The sequence below is a fragment of the Lactuca serriola genome, chromosome 3 (assembly GCF_051521515.1).
Source record: "Lactuca serriola cultivar US96UC23 chromosome 3, Lser_US96UC23_V15, whole genome shotgun sequence".
Lineage (NCBI taxonomy): Eukaryota > Viridiplantae > Streptophyta > Magnoliopsida > Asterales > Asteraceae > Lactuca > Lactuca serriola.
The window spans coordinates 289,176,484-289,193,460 of NC_136410.1; the positions used below are offsets into that span (position 1 = coordinate 289,176,484).

At 36.7% G+C, this 16,977-nt stretch overlaps 1 non-coding gene across 1 annotated transcript; it reads right to left on the reverse strand.

Moving 5' to 3' along the window:
- Positions 1-16,648: 16,648 nt before the first annotated feature.
- Positions 16,649-16,755, reverse strand: LOC145096604 (small nucleolar RNA R71). Its single transcript, XR_013703980.1, has one exon. It is a non-coding gene; the product is annotated as a small nucleolar RNA R71 (small nucleolar RNA).
- Positions 16,756-16,977: the final 222 nt, after the last annotated feature.

The following is a 16,977-nucleotide window of genomic DNA, read 5'->3' on the forward strand; positions in this document are numbered from 1 at the left end:
GGGCATTGTTGAGCCCAAAAGGCATCACCACAAACTCATAATGCCCATAACGCGTCCTGAACGCTGTCTTCTGGACGTCCTCATCCCGCACCCTCACCTGATGATATCCAGACCTCAAATCGATCTTGGAGAACCAAGATGCTCCCTGCAACTGATCGAACAAATCATCGATCCTCGGCAACGGGTAACGGTTCTTGACCGTCAGCTTGTTCAACTCCTGGTAATCAATGCACATCCGGTGTGAACCATCCTTTTTCTTGACGAACAGGATAGGCGCTCCTTACGATGAGCTGCTTGGCCGAATAAACCCCTTCCCCCGCAACTCCTGGAGCTGTGAGGATAACTCTTGCATCTCTGGAGGTGCAAGGCGATAAGGCACCTTAGCGATAGGCGTAGCCCCCGAAACCAAATCGATACTGAACTCCACTTGCCTCACAGGAGGCACACCCGGCAACTCCCCATGCGTGTGTACAGATCAAGCCGGCGCCTTCCCACAGTCATCACTAGTACCTGAAACAAACAACACTAACACTGTAAGCACAAAGCTTAGTGAGTTCCCCAAAATACCACATAAACATATATTAGCCACTCGAGGCTATAACTCTATGGGTCCGTGCACCCAAGCTCTGTGAACCCTCAGGTTCTAACTCTGGGAACCTTCCGGTTCCAACTCTATAAACATGCACATTATAAATCACATAGACATCATGCAGTACAACACATAACATACACATACTCTGACACATAACTCTGATTACCTACTCAAGGTAAAGTATAGTGAGAAGACTCACCTCGGGTATCTCGATAACTCGCGAATCCTAGAAATCACTCGTGCTCGATCCTCCGAGCTATAATCCTCCTATAACATCATATATCTCTTAATTAACACTTTTACCACTAAGGTTGACTACCCCTATCAAGTCAACACTGGTCAACTCTGGTCAACGGTCAACTTTGACCGGACTCGGCGAGTGCACTAGGGCGACTCGGCGAGTCTATACGTATTCACCAACTCTCTAGGATTCTCTTTTGACACGTCGAGTACTCCCCTGACTCGACGGGTTCCACCTGGCATGAATCGTGGGGCCACCACGACTCAACTCGCCGAGTCTCAAGAACAACTCGGCGAGTCCCAGCTCGACTCAGTCCACCTGTCAACCCTCTCTAACTCTCCCTGACTCACTGAGTCAACTCATAACTCGGCTGGACCACTCACTGAGTGGTTAAGGTCAATCTTCATGCTACTCGCCGAGTCTGTTCTTCAGACTCGGCGAGTCCATGCCATGCATCAACTCAAACTTGCTTCTGAGGTCAGATCCGCTCCAACAACTCATAGATCTGGCCCTCCTAAGCTTATTTATCACGTAAAGTCCACATCTTGGTGCTCATAACACACCCCATGACTCATAAATGGTGTTTTGACATTAAGCACAAAGACCCCAACCCAAAACCCCCATGGATTCATAAAAAGCTTGGGGAAAGGGACACTCTGGACCTCCAAAGGTCCAGATCTAGAACCTAACTCGCTTAAGGGACCAAGGAAGCACTAGATCTAGCCACAAAAGGGCTCAATAAGCCCTAAATCAATATAAACATCAAACATAACAGAGAATAGCTCGAAGGTAGTACCTCAAATGTGATCTTCTGGTCCTCAAATCTTCAGGAAGTGGCTCCTCTTGATTCCCCCTTAGCTATTGCTTCCTTTCCCTTGCAATATAACACCTCCAAGGTCAATAATGGCTCCTTGCTTTGCTCTAAACGCTCAAACTTGCTAGGGTTTCTCTCAGGGGTCTGGTGAGCACAAATGACGGCCTTAAGGCCCTTTAAATAGGTCCCAAACCCGAGAAATTAGGGTTTCATTAAACAGCGCGGACTCGCCGAGGCGCGAACCCGCGTCCAGAACCGCGATCCTACTCGGCGAGTTTGAGCTCCAACTCGCCGAGTCCCCCCACAAAACACCAAAAACATAAGCATAAAAGATACCTGGAAATCCTGGCTGTTACAGACCCTATTTATTCCGAGAGGCAATAGTTATGAGAGGAAAAATAATTTGGCTTCGGAACTAATTCTCTTTCTGATGTTGCCATCAGAGAGTGCAAACTTTTTGAAAGAAGTGAGGGTTAGGCATCATTGTGACAACCGTCAAAATTCGAGTTAGTTCTAGATTTGATAAGCTTATTTGCACGTGTAGGCACACACATACTAGACTTAGGAACTAGATGCTAAGTTATAACCTACTACAAACCAGGAAACAATAAGAAACGATGGACAGTGTACTTAGATTTCATATTGTTATGTGAGTTCTACAACTACTTAACTGTAGAGACTATCCATATTCGGGTCACTCTTTGACTCGAATACCTTTTCATGAATCATACACACACATTATGCACTTGACCTAGTAGTAGAAATTAGGTCGGAGTCTCGTGGAACTTAAGTCAAAGTTGAAACTATGACTAGTATACTTGGTTCTTCAAGTTCACTTGAATCTCGAAACCACTAGATAGAATGCCAATAAACTGATAAAATAAGTTACAAACATTATTTATAACTATACAAGAGTTATAATAACATAAGATAATTTGAAGTCTCAAAGATTCTATTTATTTTGATATCCAAAGATTTACAAACTCTCAAAAACCCTAAAAGACCTAAAATCTCAAATTTATAAACTTTAACACCTAAGACTCCATAAAACTTGTTATGAACCTCATAATATCAATTGAAAATGACTAAATTCAGGAAAATATAATCAAGGATTAAAAAAATTTAAGTCATTAATAATTACTCATGATTTATAAGTCAAAAATCAAGGTTTCATGAACAAAATCTTGGTTAGGATGTATATTTTATAAAAAGTTTGAAACTTTTATAAAATAATTGAAATTTTTACAAACTTAAAAGAGAGGGAGGGCATTATACCTTTAAAAGTCGGCCACCCTCTCTCATCCTTCAATATTTGCCTTCCTAAAACATTTACACAAACCTTACACTCCATATCCCTCATTCTCTCTCATTTTTCCAACACCTCCACTTCATTTTCTTTCTATTCTCTCTTCCTCTCTCCTTCAACCACAAATTTTATTCCAGAAAATGAGTCCAAGAACACACCTTGAACTCTAAATATTCATCATCTTGTAGTGTTCTTGAAGGTAAACTTGATTTCTACTTCATTATTCCTTCAAAATCTCAAGTTTTCTTACATAGCTTCTTCTTCTACACCATTCTATGGATGGATTATGAATCATATGTTCATAACCACGATTTTTATGATGTAGGAGGTAGTATTTCACCCAAAAACCAACATGCATGTGATGATCTTCAAGCTTAGAGGCCTGATTATCAAAGTTTGTTGTTAAAAGCTTTCAAATAGGTTCATAAAGGATTTACTCCCAAATAAATATCTAAAACTTCTTTTCTGATCAAATCCGATTTTTCCCAGAATTCCACCAACAAAATGAGTCGTTCTACAAATTTTAGAAAATAATTCATTTTTCTCGAATTATCATAATTATTGCAAGAAAATAGGGCAATAATTCATATAAAATACTTTTTGAGGTCTATAAATCCTAGGTAAATTATTGGATGACTCCTAAAGTAAATGATAACATTTTAGTGAGTTTCATCAATTTTTGTTACTATTTGGTATGGTTTTGAGTTTTCTTTTTGTTTAATATAAATAAATCATAAAACCATGTTAAGGAATGTGAAAAGGCTATATAAGATTTTTTTCAGATCCTACTTCATGTGGAGTACTTAGAAAAATATTCAGAATTTTTCATGATGCATTCCTATTTGTCCCCTATTTTTGTATTTATAATGGAATAATAATGGGAAAAACATTTCTACTCATCCAAAAGTTATGAAAATTTATCAGACGACCTTATAATATATTAGAACTCTAAATAAAAATTTGGATGATTTTTCAATTCACTTTTCTATTTTTCTTCTATTTTATAAGATTAAATACACTTAAATCACAAAATTGGATTACACTATATAAAAATCACCATTGGTATTTTTCCTGGATTAAGTACACTGTAAATGAAGTCTACAAAAATTTTGATAATTTACTTTAACTGTTTGATAATTATTCACCAATTAATGATTATTCAAGAGAATAAAACAAAGAAAAATAGCAAAACTAATTGAAAAATATCTTTTATATTTTTCAAAGCATATATATATATATATATATATATATATATATATATATATATATATATATATATATATATATATATATATATATATTATAACAGTGTTACAAAAAGGTTGGGCAATTTTGGAATCTGTCTTCTATTTATTTCCATTTTATTAGAATAAATGCACAAAAATCATAAAATCGGGTTAAGCAGTTTAGAAACTCATTTTTATATTTTTCTGAGCTTATGAATGTTCAATGGCAGTATTATAAAAAGTTTGGGAATTTTTATTAACTCCATACTATTTTTCACGAATTTATATTGATATGAAGGCTTAAAGATTTGGAGAAATAGTTAATCACATCAAAAATTCAAGGGAAAATGTCTGGAAGACCTCTACTGTATTTGGAAAAAAATGTAAAATTTGATGAATTTTGGAAACTGTTTGATAATATTTTTGGATTTTAGGAGTTTAAAACACCTTTAAATGTATTGAAATACCCTCAATTAATATCACAAAAATCTGGAAAATAATATCCAAAAATTATCTTAATCACATGAGTTATAAAATTTCACCATTTCAGAAAATGTTTGTAACTTAACAATATTAAATTTTCACACAATATTGGCATAATTCTGTTGTAGTAGCAAGTATACTAGTATTGGCTTTCTATTAGAGACTCATTAGTGTGTAACATCGTGTAGGAATCGATAGTAGTACAAGTGGAATGTAGTTCAAGTCATCATATGCATCATCTCAAAGCATTGTGAGTATTCACGAATTCCCCTATTTTCGGTTTTAAATATTTTGGGGTGGAAAAGCATGTCCAAAAACTGTTTATGGTCGTTGTATTTATTTTGACTCGTATAAACTTGGTTGCTATATTTTTCATGTATGTGTATGTTACTTTAATTCATGAGGACTGTATCGCAGTTAAGTCCCTAGAATCATTCGACACAACTCATTAACTCTTTTGAGCCTATGGTTATTATGGATAGCGCTATTAGGAGGTAGACAACTCCTCACTCGCACAATTCGCTTGAGTGCATTTTACCATATTTCCCTATGTTAGCGATAGACACAGAAGAGGGCACCCTCGGTCATTAGGATTGGGTTGTGAACTCATGATATAATCATTATGCACATACAAACCTTGTATCTTGTTTTAGCAACAAAATTTATTTCCCATGAGAATATGAACGTTGCATCTCATATGGGCAACATACTTTATCTCTCATGATGACAACGAACTTTGTTTATGCAAACTTATTTACTCAATTTTGCAATATATTTCTATTTATGGAAACTTTATTTACCATGAGAATATGAATGTTGCATCTTATTTGGGCAACATACTTTATCTCTCATGATGACAACGAACTTTGTTTATGCAAACTTGTTTACTCATTTTTGCAATATATTTCTATTTATGGAAACTTTATTTCACATGAGAATATGAATGTTGCATCTGATTTGGGCAACATACTGTATATCTCATGATGACAACGAACTTTGTTTATGAAAACTTATTTACCCATTTTTGCAATATATTTCTATTTTTGGAAACTTTATTTTCCATGAGAATATGAACGCTGCATCTCATTTGGGCAACATACTTTATCTCTCATGATGACAACAGACTGTTTTTTATACAAACTTAATTTACTCATTTTAACAATATACTTTTATTTATGGAAACTTTTATCAAAACTTTGATTTCGATTTTTGATTCATGAAACCTATATATATATATATATATATATATATATATATATATATATATATATATATATATATATATATATATATATATATATATCTGTGAGTACTCACCAACTATTTTTATAGTTGACACTCGTTTTACATGCTTTTTCAGGAATCATCGAGTAAGTGGCACATAGGGACACTTCACTTTTAGGAGCATTCACATGTGTTGTATTTCAGTTTACATTGTAATTTCTTTTAAAAATTTGTTCAAACTCATTGTAAATTTGTAATGCTTTTTAATACTATGGTTGGTTTTGTCTTTTAACGTTTGCTATGAAACCCTTTGTACTACCACGCCCTTTGTTTATGCTTTTGCGGGGTGTGACATAAATGGTATCAGAGCCGATGGTTATAGAGAATACCGATTTTCCTTTGGAGAGCCACAACTATAGCCAAAAATTTTCAAAACGTTTTTAAAATACTGAACATACTACTGGTATAACTAATTCGAGTACGCATTATTGGACTTTAATTAAGTATACCCTGACCAACTATGCTTAATTAAGGAAGGTTAATGTGAGGCTGGATATGGTTATAGTAGAATTATGTTTAAAACAATTTTTAACTTAAACTTTTGAATAACAAAATTTTTTCGGTGTGCGCATGGGCATTGCGTATTATAGGCATTCATCTAGACACACTTAGAAACTAAGTTCACTTTTATAATAATGCCTTTATTTAGAAATATTCTTATCCCTTATCAAGTGCTAGGTTAACCACTTAGGTTATATCACTAGCCACTCTAGGAGCAATGCACTTAGTACTGAGAATGGGTATTCCTCGATAGCTATTGACTTTAGATGTAAGGTTAGTAGCTAGATATACACTAGTAATAATCTTAATTCAAAACCTATACCAATTATTCCTCAATAACTCTTCATCGTCTTCGTACTCAAGTTACAACTAGGAAAAAGTATTTCGATACCGACACAAATGATAATTGGAGCATCGCGTAAGGGGGTAGATGAGTTGTGTCACACCCCAAAACCTGAACGTCGGAAACGTTCAGGGGCAGAGGACGTCATGTACAGTATCACAACAATGCATAATAGTAAAACAAGCAACAACATCATCCATTGCATTAATAGTATAATTTAATACAAGTGTGTTCTGTATAGTTATAAGACACCAAAAATTTGAATAAAAAATAAGAGATGAGTCTTGAACGTGCTCTATCTTCTCAAAACCTGGCATCAGTACCTGTTTACTGATGACCTAAGAATACAAGTTATTTTGAAAGCGTAGATCAGCATTAAATCTCGTGAGTTCATAAGTATTTTAGTGTCATTGCTTGTATGAAAGCGTTTGTAGTAAATGTTTGCAATTGTTTGTAAATGTTTGTAAATGTTTTCATCTCCTAGAAAATCCTATATTTTCTACTAAAAGTAGCCTTCTACCAAGGACCGAATGGTATGTATGTTGTTTGTTTGTAAAAGTGTGTAATTTTCCCCAAAGATAGACTATCCTTTACCAGAAATATAGTTTACATTACCGATTATGTGAGAAGATCACAATTTGAATGTAATGGGAAAATAAAATGATGTACTTGTAGTATTAGTATATAGCTACTACCATTGTACTAACTATTGTAAAACAATTGTTTTAATTAAGGTAAAATGTGATATAGTTGTAACCATGCTTGATTGACTAGTTAAAACACGACGCTCTAAGGCATAGAAGTGGTGTGACATTAGTCACCCGTATAGCTGTAGGTCCCACTATAGCTAGCAGCAAGGTGTAGGATAATCAATCCTATATAGATCTATACACCAACTCATGCTCTCCCTCCAGGAGACCCTGGTTGCAAAACATGACACAACAATTGATTTCCATGCGATGAAGTAGTGGCTCACATTAATGTTATAGTGTTCTAATGTTTGTATAGTATGTTCTAGTGTAGTGTATGTTCTCTCTTTACTAGTGTAGTGTATGTTCTCTTTGTTTCTCATCATAGTATGTTCTCTTGTATAATGTAGTGTATTGTATGTTCTCTTAGTTTCTCATAATAGTATGTTCTTTCTGTATAGTGTAGTGTATTGTATGTTCTCTTAGTTTCTCATCATAGTAAGTTTGTATTGACTCATGAATGAACTGACTCTTGTATGTTTCATTGTACTAGAAATAGTGAGTAGTGACTTCCTAAACTATACCAATTATAGTTTACTAGTAATGTTGTTTGTATAAATGAACATGTTTGTACACCTTTGCTACCCAAAGGTTTTGAACTGAATGTAGAACATTAATATCCATATACATACATATAATATATAACTAAGATTTAAACGACCTTTGGACAAACAACCGATACCCTAAGTCCACAACCAAACAAGGAACAAGAAATAAGGCGAGTTATCCGTCCTAAGTCCTTTCAGTCCTACTTATATAACTATATCTATATAGACATGATTTTGACAATATATAAGTTTGAAAGAGTTTAATAAGGAGTTTTGCATATAAAGAGTTTGTAAAACGATTTGAAGCAGTTTGTTTGATAACACAGTTTGAAGTATAGTAAATCCGTCTGTTTGATAGTTATTATTCACATGTGATTAATATAATAACTATAATGTTTCAACTTGTATTCCCCCCAATAAAAGCATTTAAAATCATTTAAAAGGTAAGTTAAAGGGTATAAACTCACCTGCAGTGAGTGATACGAAGAAAGATCAGTTTGTAGGATGCTAAGTGTCAAGTGAAGACTTGAGCACAATGGATCCTAATAAGCATATAATGACACATATATGTATATATAGTGTTTAAACAACTAATTATGCAAGGAAAGACACCCTAGGACATAGGAAACACTTAGATTCAAGTGCTAGAAGTACCAAGGGTTGCATATAATGGGAATATAGCCACACCTTGGAGTGTACGGCCAGAATGGTGTGTTTCATGTGTGTGTACGGCCAGAGTGTATGGACCAAGTGGGTTTGTGGCCACACACTCATGGTGAAACATGCCATTGAGTGATTTAAAGTCTTGCCAAGCATCTAGGAAGTGTGTTTTGATCAATGCTTAGCCTTAATGGAAGTTCAATGCCATTTTGGACCTTAAAAGGGGTAGTGTACGGACGTACACCCTTGATGATCATGTAAAAATGGTCAAAACTGTATCCCAAGTCTCTAACTTGCATTAACTAAGTGTTATTGATCATGTGCTAGCATAGAACTTGAGTTTGAGGCCAAATAGAAGTAAACAAAGGCCTGTACGGCCACGTGGGGTGTGTACGACCATACACTCCTTAATGATCATGGTTTGGATGATTTCTAAGGAGTATAAATAGTAAGTAAAAAGCTTAAGGAGTAGTACTTACGATATAGAAGCCTTTAGGGGTGTTTGAGGTCCAAAAACTTAGTAGGTGTTCTTGGAGAACACTTGAAGATCTAAAAAAGGAGTAATTTCATGGATGAAATCATAGATCCTTACTAGATAGTGTAATGAATCAACAAATCACAGGAAGAAACACTTAAAACTTGAAGATATAGATGGAAAATCGGATGATACTTGAGAGAGAAGTTGATTTCTTGGCTTAGGAGTGTGAAAAGAGGTAAATGAAGGCTAAGACTCTCATTTATACATGAGAGTGTACTACTAGGATGGGTATACATCCGTACACCCATGTGTGCGGCCGCACACACCTGATAAAGGGGTGTTTGGCTCATTTGAAAGGTGTTGAACTCAAATACACTCATCCCTAGCCTCATACCTTGGTTATACTAGGCTTAGAACACTCAATTTGACTCTAAACTATGCTAGAAGATAGCAAAAATGAGTCTGACATTGATTGATTTGAATAAGTGTACAAGATAGAAATTTCAGGTTGTCACATCATCCCCCCGTTAGAGAGAATTTCGTCCCAAAATTCAAGTTTAAGCAAATAAGTAGTTACAAATAACTAAGCGAAAAGATGAGGATATTTCAGTTTCATTTGATCCTCGCACTCTCAAGTGAATTCAGGTCCTCGCTTGGCATTCCAACAAATCTTCACTATTGGGATACGACTTTGATTCGTTTTCTTGAACTCTCGGTCCACGATCTCTACTGTTTCTTGATCGAGGTCGTTGTCTCGGTCAAAAATAAACCTCACACACACTAGATAGCTAGGGTAAGTAAGGGTCGAATCCACGAGAAGGTTGTGGTCAAACTTTGTGTTAGAATAGTTAATGAAAAAGTACTAGCAATTGTCACAAAATTATTTAAACTAAAAGTTGATGAAAAAGCTAAAAACTTGGTAATGCAAGAACTACTAAAACAAACTACTATCAATGAGAAAACAAAACAAGATACTTCCGGTTCAGTTGTTCAGATGGTTGGACTTACACGTTTTTCTTCCCTTAAATTTCAATTTAATTACCTGGACATAATTAAGGTTGATTAACTTGCAACAAATAATTTTGGGCACATAATATGTTATTCCTACTAAGTGTCTTACTCCCTATGTCTAAATGGATTAGGAACAATGAGTGGCTTGACAATATTGTGTCCTATGATTACCAATTACAATGTTGAGTATATAATACTACAAATTCGGAATAACGTATGTGGGTTCAACTGATCATCTTAGTTCCTAAACTACTTGAATTCAGAATGACTAGTGAATTAACAATACACTATCTTAGTTGCAATATCACACAATAAGAAAAACCCAACTCCAGTTATTGTAAGTAAAAATCTTAACTTTAAGAATGAAACAATAACTGAAGTTGACTAGAATAAAAGTAATAATCAAAACCTGTTCATCCTAACATCCTACAACGTTCCTGGAAGTAACCTAGGTGGTTTAGCCTTCCATATGATTAACAAAACACACAACTTCAATATAAATAATAGAATTAATGCTAAAATTCAAAAACCAACTTGGAATCATAAATTCAATGAAGTCTAATGATCAATCAACTATGGAACGATGAAACCTTGGGGAAGAAGTAATAAAATCTGGAGCTTGATGGAATTGATGTAGATCTGTAGGTTGAACGATCTTCAAACGTTGAATGATAATGAATTTGATGATTTATCGCTTTGGATTCGGAAATTAGTGATCAAAAACATGTTTGGAGAAAGTTTGAATGTGCTTGGAACCCTCCAAAACTGTGGAAAATCGCAGGTGAGAAGTCCAAAGTCGATTAGGGTTTAATCTCCTTTAAATAGGTGCTGAATTGATTTTCGGAGTTGTTTTCTGCATCGGCGTCCTAGTAGGCGTCTTAGACGTCATACAGGACGTCTGGGCGTCCTTTAGGGCATTTTACATGCCTTCTATCGTCCTTGATTTGCACTTGAAAATGGCCTAAAACAGGTAGGCGTCCTAGGGGGCGTCTTAGACGCGTTCTAGGACGTCCCTCATCTTTGCTGCCCTTTAATGGTTATGAAAACGGTAGAATCAGTAAAAACGCAAAACATGAAAGTTGTAGGAAATTTTCTCTAGTTTCCAGAACTTCTTTATTCATGTCACTTGGAGCTGTAGATCTTGAGATATGATCAAAACTCTGAAGAGTGGTCAAATTTCTCAACACCATTTTTCTTCATTCTTTTAGCAATTCGTCTCCCATACTTGTTAGCTTCATTTTGCTTGTTTTTCTTGAAGGTTCCACCAATTATTAGTACAATATATTGACCTACATATGAAGTTCAACAACTCATCAAAGTAGTGTCATTCTTGGACAATTATACATCAATTCAACAGACTTATGACAATTTTGTATATTCACAAAATAGACTTATCAGTTCTTCCACGAAGTTGAGGATCTCATTGATCTCGATCTCGTCAAGTGGGATTACCAGAGTCTCATCGGACAGACACTTTTTCAAGTTCGAGACATGGAAAGTATAATGTATGTTACTGAGTTCGCGAGTTAGGTTGAGTTTGTAAGCTACAGGGCCGATTCTTGCGAGAATCTCGAAAGGCCCTACGTATCTTGGATTTATCTTTCCACGCTTTCTGAAGCGTATCAAGCCCTTCTAGGGTAAGACCTTCAATAGAACGCGGTCGCCCACCTGGAATTCCAACGGTTTTCTTCTTTTGTTTGCATAGCTTTTCTGTTGGTCTCTAGAGGCTTTCAATCGTTCATGAATCCGAATGATCTTCTCTGTCATTTCCCGAATGATTTCCGGACCCGTGAGAGTGCTTTCAGGAACTCGTCCTTTAGCTAACTGAGTGTAGCCCACCTCAGCCTAACACAGAGGGGATCTACACTTTCGGCCATAAATGGCTTCAAGTGGAGCAGCCTTTATGCTCGTGTGATAACTATTGTTGTAGGAAATCTCGACAAGGGGTAAATGAGTATCCCATGCCTTCCCAAAGTCTATCACTCAGGCTTGCAACATATCTTCCAAAGTTTGAATAGTCCTCTCACTTTGTCCGTTGGTTTGTGGATGGTAGGCTGTACTCATGTCCATCCTAGTTCCTAGGGAACCTTGTAGCGACTACCAGAACCTCGAAGTGAATCTACTATCTCTATCAGAGATAATGGATATGGGAACTCCGTGCAGTCGTATTATCTCCCTAATGTATGTTCTTGTTAGTTTCTCCATCTTGTCAGTCTCTTTGATAGGCAGGAAGTGTGCAGACTTTGTTAACCTGTCTACGATCACCCAAATGGTGTCGAGACCACCCGTTGTCTTGGGCAACTTGGTTATGAAGTCCATTGTGATCCGTTCCCACTTCCATTCAGGTATATCCGGTTGTTGAAGTAGACCTGATGGTTTCTAGTATTCGACCTTAACCTTGGCGCAAGTAAGGCATTTAATCATGAAGGTAGCAATATCTACTTTCATCTTAGGCCACCAGTATTACTTTTTAAGATCCAGATACATCTTATCTAAACCTGGGTGGACGGAATATTGAGTGTTGTGCACTTCTATCTTGACCAAGTCTCTGAAACCACCGTGTTTCGGTGTACAGATCCGATTCATGAGATATAAAGCTCCGTCACCTTGACCACCAAGTTCTTATCCATCCCTCTCAGGGATTCACCCGCCACATTTTCAGGTTTCAAAGCTTCGAGCTGAGCCTCCTTAATTTGTGTGGTTGTGGGAATGGATAGTCATGGTTAATGATTTGACCCTACGGCCAGATTATTCTTTTCTAATTAGGGCGTCAGCTATTACGTTGGCCTTGCCAAGATGATAACGAATTTCACATTCGTAATCACTGAGTAGCTCGACCCACCGTCGTTGTCTCATGTTGAGCTCCTTCTGGTCGAATATGTGTTGTTGGCTTTCGTGGTCTGTAAAGATAGTGTTTTTCATACCGTACAGGTAGTGTCTCTAGATCTTCAGAGCAAACATTACTGCTCCTAATTCAAGATCATGTGTGGTGTAGTTGACCTCGTGTGTCTTCAACTGTCTTGAGGCATAGGCGATAACCTTACCTCGTTGCATCAGCACAACCGAGCCCTTGATTGGATGCATCGCAATAGACCATGAAGTCTTCTATTCCTTTTGGGAGGGATAGTATCGGTGCGGTGCATCAGACTCGTTTGAGCGTTTGGAATGCTTTCTCCTGTTTCTCTTCCCATTCAAAGGCCATGCCCTTCTGGGTCAATGTTGTAAGAGGTTTTGCAATCCGAGAGAAGTTCTAAATGAATCTGCGATAGTAGCCAGTGAGGCCTAGAAATTGACAAATTTCTGTAGGCGTCTTTGGTGCTGACCAGTTCTCAATGGCTTTGATTTTGGAAGGGTCCACCTGTATTCCCTCTTTGCTAACCACGTGACCCAGGAATTCGACTCTTCGGATCCAAAATTCGCATTTCGAGAACTTCACATAAAGCTTCTCTGATCGTAGTGTTTCTAAGACCTGACACAAATGCTGACTATGCTCCTCCTTACTATGAGAGTAGATAAGTATGTCATCGATGAAGATAATGACGAACTGATCCAATAAGGATGGCAAACCTGATTCGTTAAATCCATGAATATTGCGGGTGCATTGGTCAATCCGAACGGCATCACTGCAAACTTGTAGTGTCCATAACGAGTTCGGAAGGCTGTCTTCGGAACACCCTCCCCTAGCACTCGTAATTGATGATACCCAAATCTCTGATCTATCTTTGAAAATAAGTTCGCCCCTTGAAGTTGGTCAAAAAAATCGTCAATTCGAGGCAGAGGGTAACGATTTTTGATGGTTAGCTTGTTCAGTTCCCTGTAGTCAATGCACATATGAAACGATTCGTCTTTCTTCTTGATGAACAAGACCGATGCTCCCCAGGGTGAGAAGCTTGGTCTAATAAAGCCCTCGCTGAGCAATTTGTTAAGTTGACTGGATAGCTCTTGCATCTCAGCTGGTGCTAGACGATAGGGCGATTTGGCTACTGGGGTAGCCCACGAAACTAAGTCAATTCTGAACTCGACTTGACATTGCGGAGGTAATCCTGGTAGTTCTTCTGGAAAGATGTCGGGAAAACCGCGTACTAATGGAATTGATATTGCCATATTTATACCTATTTTTAGGCAATATTTAAGTACATTTTTATATATAAGTTGGTAATTTGATTAGAATAATGGTACTTATGAGTTAAAATATTATTTGCAGCCAAAAAGAAGACATTTTGAAGAAAAGAGACTAAAAACATTAAAGGAAGAAACTTTGGGAGTTAAAAGATTAAAGGACAAGAAAATCAGGGAAAAGCGTTCTCACGACGTGAGATCTGGAAGACTCACGAGGTGAGTACGGTGTTCTAGAAGATAACCATCACGGGTGAAGGAATCCGTGTCGCATACGGATAATTACGTGCTCACGACGTGAGAATTAGGATTCTCACGAGGTGAGTCCGGCAGAATTGAAAACTATAGATATCCTTGATCTTTACGAATTGGAGGGGACTTTGGCTAGCTTAGAGGGGTTCCTGGAGAGGAATTTTAGAGGAGAAAAAGATCTGGAAGCTGGTTCTAACACCAAGGAAGAAAGATTTCATAAATTGGTTCATAGTTTGGTACACTTTAACATGTTTTGGATTATTGAATTCGTTTGTTTAGCTGTTAATATGTCCAGCTAAATCTAGCTGCTTCTGTTAGCTGGATGAAGCTGGAATTCATGGTTTGAATGCATTAGATTTGACTTTATTTGTTGGTTATATGCTTGTGTTGATTGATTTTACCTAGCATATTTAATTAATGATTTAATTGCTTTAAATTCTTGTTATGTGTAGTTAGTGAACACAAATATGCATGAATATGAATACCTAATAACAAAGTGAATACTAGTTTATTAGAGCTAAGATCAAACCAATCTTAGATAAGTAATTGAATCATTGAATTAAGCTGTGTTAGAGAACGCATATTATGATTGTAATTGTGTTTTGATTACTCAATCTTCATAGCTCCAATCTTATTTAATAATTGATTCTGTGTTAACTATTGTGTGACCATACATAGACTTACATGAATTGACTAATAATTAGTAGGTTTAGAAGTAAACTGCTAATACTTCTTAAATTGGTAACCAACGGTAATAGTTTTGACTAATGTATAACCATTGAGTAAAAGTGGATTCGAACTAACAAAAGTATTTTGTTTATTGATTGAGTTTTTGTTAAGGAATTAAGTTCATCTAAACTTGCAAAATTGGATACAAACCCTTTTTAGCTTATTAATAATTAGATTAATTTAGTAGTGAATATATTAATTAATAACACCGTTCCCTGTGATCGACACCTGACTTACCTAAGCTATACTGTAATCTGACTAGGTACACTGCCTATAAGTGCATAGTTAGTCTAAGTTTGTTAGGTTATAAATAATAAAATTAGTGGGTACTTTCGTGGACATTAAGTTTTTAGCGCCGTTGCCGGGGAACGACTTAGTTTATTAGTTTATTTAGTTGCATTAGATTAATCGATCCTTTTTGTGGGATAAAACCGGCAAAAAGTTAATTAGTTATTTTTTTTGTTTATTAACTTAGTTTATTAGCACATTATTTTAGCAAAAATTTTGATTTTTTTTTTCTGTCACAGAACCCACAACGTGAGCTATATACACTCACGACGTGAATGTTGTGATTCTTAGTTTTCCTTAGTTTTCAGTTTATTTTTCTATTTTAGTTCAGTTTTATGTTTTTATTTTGTTTAGTTTGCAGGAGTTCATGACCAGAGGCTCTAACACACCTTTGGTGCCACCAATTGAAGATCCAGAAGCTGCACCTCACAAAAAGACTGATAAGAAGACGCCATTGCAAGAACTAAAGTCAACATTTTCAAGGAAGTCGGGAAAGAAGACAGGAGAGTCCAGTTCAATCCTAAAGGATAAGAGCAAAGTTGAAGAACTTGGTCCATTCCCTAATCCGCACGAGTTAGAGTACGAGTCAGACCCAAAATTTGAAATATTTGCAAGTGAACTCGAGAACGAGCCGGAAAACGAAATGGAAAACATTGAAGAGATGTCCATAGGAGCTTACAAGAAGTGGATCCGAGAAGATGTGGGACCCGGTTTAGTCCAACCCGCAATACCTGCCACTGCTACATTCGAGCTGAAGGGGCACATCTTGACTGCACTGAAGGATATCCCATTTTATGGGAAAGATCATGAGGATTCTTTTAAGCATCTAGATGAAGTCAATGACATTGCAGATTACTTCAATGTCCCAAATGTCAATAGCAACACCGTCCTGCTCAGAATGCTTCCCATTACTTTTAAGGGAGCTGCTAAAGAGTGGTTAAAATCACTTCCACCGGGTACAATCACCACTTGGGCTCAAATGCATGAGCAATTTCTTGACTAGTTTTGCCCACCATCCAAGATAGTTAAACTCAAGAAGGCAATAACCAACTTTGAACAACAGCTGGGAGAGTCATTGTACGAAGCATGGGAGCGGTACAAGGGCTTGCTCAGAAATTGCCCTAAGCATGATCTTAATGTGCAACAAGAGATGTCGATTTTCTATGATGGGGTCAACGTTATGACAAGACAAGTCCTTGACTCTCAAGGACCTTTGACAAAGAAAAATCCAAGGGAGGTGAAGGAGCTGATTGAAAAATTCGCGAAGCACTCTCGCTAGTACCATAACCCTAGGCAAGATGGAATCAAAGGCGGTGGAGGTGCACAAACTGAAGAAATAGCAGCTATGATGGCTAT